This window comes from Canis aureus, unplaced genomic scaffold (assembly GCF_053574225.1).
Source record: "Canis aureus isolate CA01 unplaced genomic scaffold, VMU_Caureus_v.1.0 ptg000457l_RagTag, whole genome shotgun sequence".
NCBI lineage: Eukaryota > Metazoa > Chordata > Mammalia > Carnivora > Canidae > Canis > Canis aureus.
In genome coordinates, this window is record NW_027554630.1 from 14594 (window position 1) to 20087 (window position 5494).

General features: G+C 36.8%; 1 long non-coding RNA gene across 1 annotated transcript; it reads left to right on the forward strand.

The window, feature by feature from the left end:
• The first annotated feature begins 1882 nt into the window (after positions 1–1882).
• LOC144310138 (uncharacterized) lies at positions 1883–4760 on the forward strand. The gene is made up of 3 exons (XR_013375839.1): positions 1883–2124; positions 3505–3603; positions 4494–4760. It is a non-coding gene; the product is annotated as an uncharacterized LOC144310138 (long non-coding RNA).
• Positions 4761–5494: the final 734 nt, after the last annotated feature.

The following is a 5494-nucleotide window of genomic DNA, read 5'->3' on the forward strand; positions in this document are numbered from 1 at the left end:
TTAAGAGAAGGTTTTTTTTTTTTTTTTTTTCATATGATTTTAGTCCTTTTAGCTTTGTAGATGTTTGTTTTATGGACCAAAATGTGGTCAATTTTGGTGATTTCTTTTTTGTTCGAGAGGAGTATGTGTCCTGCTGCCATTGGGTAGTATGTTCTATAATTGTCAGTTTTGTCAATGTAATTGATAGTATTGCTCAGTTCTCTATATTATTAATTTTTGTGTGCTTATTTTATTGATTACTGAAAGAGGAGTTTTTGAAGTCTCATAATTGTGGGCTTATCTATTTTTCTTTGTAGTTACATTTTTTTCTAAATGTACTTTGAAGTTCTGTTGTTTGGTGAATATACAATAAGAGTTGTGTTGACTGTCATTATGTGTCTCCCTTTTTAGGTCTGATAATATTTTGTTTTTAAGTCCATTTTGTTTGATTTTAATGTAACCATTCCTGCATTTTTTGATTATTGGTCGTATGGAAAGTGGGTTTTTAAATACCTTTTTCATCCAATTCAATCCAGTTTCTTTTAACTGAAGTTTTAAATCATTTTTATTTAATGTAACTAGGGATTGATTTGAATTTAAATTTACTAATTTGCTACTTGTTTCTTTTTTGTCTCATTTGTTCTTTGTTATTTTTTCTCTCTTTTCCTGCCCTTTTTGTATTAATTGAGCCTTTAAAAATGATTGTTTTATTTACGCTTTTTGTCAGTTATGCTTCTTAAAAGTTTCATGGTGACTGCCCTAGGGCTCATAATGTATATCTCTAATTTATCCTACCCACCTTTAAATACTGTCTTACCATTTCACAAAGACTTTAAGAACTTACCACAGTAACCTTCAGTGCCTCTCCCTACCCTTGGCACTATTGTCATGCATTTTACTTTTGTATGCTATTAACCCCTCAACACAACGATACTATTTTTACATTAGAGAATCAATTACATTTTAGAATGATTAAAAATAATATGAGGAGTCTTTTATATTTTTACCATTTCTACAGATTTTCATTTCTTTGTATAGATGTGGTATAGTCCTCTTTCTGGTATGTTATTCCTTCTGAATGAAGAACTTCATCGCCATTTCTTTAGCACAGGCCTTCCGGAAGTGAACAAGAATTCTCTGGTTTTGATCATCTATGAAAGTCTTTATTTTGCCCTTATTTTTGAAAGCTTTTTTTTTTTTTTAATCTCTATTTAGAATTTTGGGTTGGCAGGTCTTTTTTAAAAAAAATATTTTAAAGATGTCATTCTCTTTTCCTTTGGCTTGCATTGTTTCTGATAAGTCTTTTTTAATAATTATATTTCTTCCTCTGTCATGTGTCTTTTAAATATAATGACTTCCTCTGTCATGTGTCTTTTATCTCTGGCTAACTGCAAAATATGCTTTTAATCCTTTGTTTCAGAAATTTATACATGATGTGTCCCAGTCAATATAGCATCTGAGTTTAGATATTTTTTTAAAAGATTTTATTTATTCATGAAAGACACACAGAGAGAGGCAGAGACATAGGCAGAGGGAGAAGCAGGCCCCTTGCGGGGAGCCTGATGTGGAACTCAATCCTGGGACCCCAGGATCACACCCTGAGCCAAAGACAGACACTCAACCACTGAACCACCCAGGCAGCCCTTGAGTTTAGATCTGTCTGGCAGTAGTGAGGAGTGAGTAGGTCTAACCCTGCTGTTGTATCTGTGTGTGCTGCAGTGGGGAGGGGAGCTTAGGAACATCACATTTCTGGCAACGTCACTCCAGTAGAGACCTGAGTCCTGAAGTGGCCCTTCTCTAGTGTGTGTCACTAAGCAACACAAGTTAGAGGCATCAGAGACTTCATTTTCTGAAGTTATCACTTTTTAATTTTCAGATAGCACAAAACAATTCAGAAGTGATGTCATTGTAAAAATTACTGTTTTTTTTGTACATAAAGGATATTAGATTCACTGAAGAATGGAAAAAAGAAAATGAAGAGCCTAAGGAGGTACCTAAGAAGGAAGAAGCAGACGCCCTTCCTAAAGCTTTTCTTGCTTCAAGCAAGAATATACTAGAGAAGAACCAAATTAACTTCGGGAAGTTTCAAATGACCAAGAGATTAGAGCCAACTTTAAACTGGAAGGCCACTGTTGATTTCAAAAAGTATGTAGAAATTTGCATGAGGGCTTCTCTGATACATCCTCAGTAACCACATTTGCCTAGTTGTTAGTTTATGTCATGGGAGAAAGTCCAGAGTAGATGTTGACATGTCCCTCCATAATACAAGTCAGTCCCTCCCTGCTCTTCATATTCCAAGTAGAAGTATTTGGCGTGAATACGGCTTATGTGTGGGCACCAGAAGGGAAGGCAAGAGCACCATTGACTCAATTGGTAGGTCAGGGCTAATATCACGTGAAAAAGATGATAAAAGACATGGAGGAATCTCACGGGCAATGTAAACGCAGTGGTAGGGACCTGAAGAAGTTAAGTGCTAGGTGAATTTAGAATGATTAAAATTATGTGAAGTGAATCAGGGAAATCTTGATAGAGACAGCATCTTATCTATTAACAGAACTTTAAGTAAATACCACAGAAAGGCTAGAGCCTCCAAAATATTAACAGGCTTAAGTGAAGCAGACACTAATTTAAAGAATGTCTGACATACAAAACGAGTTCCACTTAAGGACGTCTATAAATAGGTACCTAAGCACAGATTAAGGCCCTGTGTTTCATAAAAGCCGGCAGTCGGAGATGCCAAGGACACTTTTTAAATTAGCATATAGCTTACAAATTTCAGCCTATTTTTAATGTTCCATGCGGTCCCCGATTGGGTAAAGCAAGAAGTGGCTCCCAGCTGGTCACAGGGGACCCTCACTTGCAGGGATTCTGAGAACCACGGAGTGAGTACATGTTGCCAGCAAACCCAGAGAGCAGATGGAAGGAGTCCTGGGGAAAAAGGAGATGCTCTTGTTCCTCTAATTCTCATCAATTTTGAGGTGTTTGATCTCTGTGACTCCTATCTGAAGGAGTATGAAAATGACAAATACACAGGCTGCTCTGTTATGCTGGAAGGTGAATCTTAAAATACCACTCTTCCCACGTCCTGGCATTTTTCAGTTATGAGTTTACCTAGCCACTATGTAATGAAAACCCACTATGTGCCAAGGACCACGCTAAACCTGGGAATCCCTGGAAAACCAGATCCAGGCCCTGTGGCAGAGTCGGGTGGGGAAGGGAAGTAACCAGGCAACTTTCACCCAGGGCAGGATGTGCCCAGAGTAGAAGGCTCCGAGTGAAGGGGCCTGCAGAGTGACAGTTCCTAGTACTTGGTCCTTATAAAAGAAATACTGGCCAAAATGTGCCTGAAAGACTGAAGGGACATCCCAGGTGTCAGATGAGGCTGGAACTCATACAGTTATTTTCTGTATTAGGAAAACATGTCACACGGGTGCATGAAAATGATGAAATCTTTAGGTACATTTCTATTTTTAATTTCCTATCAATCCACAATAAGTTAATTTTAAAATGTTAATATATTTTTAGGCACAAAAGCTTACTAAGAGACACTCAAGAGAAAAAACATAGAGGAAGACTTGAAAGGTCAGGACCACCTGTTTCACCTGGAAGAGCACAGTTAGTTCGGTACGTATCTATTAAAAGGAACCATCCTTTAAAGCCACCCTTTACCCAGTGGGCTAGATAGCATGCAAATTTCTGGTGTTCTTATCATTACATCGGGGTCCTCTACTGGACCCTTGGACCAACTAGTATTGACTAGTTATAAAAATGATAATACTGAATTTCTTTGAATATATTTGCAAGATATCCTTTTAGTGAAGAGTTCCTTGAAACACAGGCATCTATTGGTACTAGTTAACTCTCTGTAAACAAATGAATTTAATGCTAATTGCCATGAGTTGAGTGATAGGAGAACTGGGCTCTTTGCTGATCTCTTACTTTTGAACAATCCTATCATAGCAAGGGTAAGTCATCTTCCTGAGCCTCATTTTACTCATCACTGGTGGCACTGCCAATCCTAAAGTGATAGATGTTATTTCTCATTAAAACAGCCATCAGGGCAGCGCGGGTGGCTCAGCGGTTTAGCGCCGCCTTCGGCCCAGGGTGTGATCCTGGAGTCCCGGGATCTAGTCCCACATCGGGCTCCCTGCATGGAGCCTGCTTCTTCCACTGCCTATGTCTCTGCCTCTCTCTCTCTTTCTGTGTCTCATGAATAAATAAATAAAATATTTTAAAAAACAGCCATCAATAGAAGGCTAGTAAACTTCTGACTCCATTTTCATTTTGACAACAAAAGCGGCATATGTGGAGGAGGGTCAGCTACTTTTGTTAGTAAGTTTGGGGTAGTAGTGGGAAGAAATGCAGACATTTCACATTATAAAGTTTGTGCACACAGAAAAAGAAGAAACTTTAAGACACCCTACTACATTAATCCTATATTCTTGGGTTCAACATAATAAATTATTTGATTTATTTGACTATTTTTAAAACTTTTTATTTTGAATTAATTACAGATTCACAGAATGCTGCAAATATAGTACAGAGGAATCTCATACCCTTCACCTAGCTTCTCCCAGTGGTTGCATCTTGCATAACTATCCTACAGCACTGAAACCAGGAGACTGATATTGATATAATGTGCATGTATCATTTTCTATCACTTTATTCCATGTAGATGTGTGTGATGACCATGTCAGTCAGTGTGTGGAAGGGTTCCATCACCACTGGGAAGCCACTCTTGCCACCTCTTTATAGTTATGCCCACACCTCTTCCCTATAATCCTAACTCCCGGCAACCATTAACCTGTTATCCACTTCTATAATTTTATCATTTTGGGAATATCATGTAAATGGAATTATACACTTTTGATATTGACTTTGTTTTCATCACTATAATACCCCTAAGATCCATCTAAGTTGTTGCATATGTTCATAGTGCAATCGTTTTTTTTTTATTTATTTTATTTTATTTATTTATTTATTTATTTATTTATTTATTTATTTATTTATTTATTTATTATTTTTGCTGAGTAGCATTCCATGGTGTGGTTGTACCATCATTTATTTAATTATTCACCTATTGGGAGCATTTTCATTGTTTGCAGCTTTTGGATATTAAAAATAAAGATGCTATGAACAATCATATAAAGGCTTTTATATGGATGAAGTTTTCATTTCTCTAAGATAAATGCCCAATTGCTGACACATAATAATTGTGTAGCTTTTTAAGAAACTATCTAACTTTTCCAGACTGGCTGTACCATTTAGTTCCCATCAAACACTTAGGGGAAACTGAGTTTATCCTCATCCTTGCCTTTGCATCCAAACCTTTTTTTTGGTTTTGGTTTTGAGCTATTCTACAAGATGTATAGTATTATTTCATCATGGTCTTAGCATTTCCCTAATGGCTAGTGATGTTGAACATCTTTTCATGGGCTTATTGCCATCCATATATATTCTCTAGTGAAATGTCTCTTTGTCTTTTGTTTTTTATGTTCTAATCAGATCACTTTTT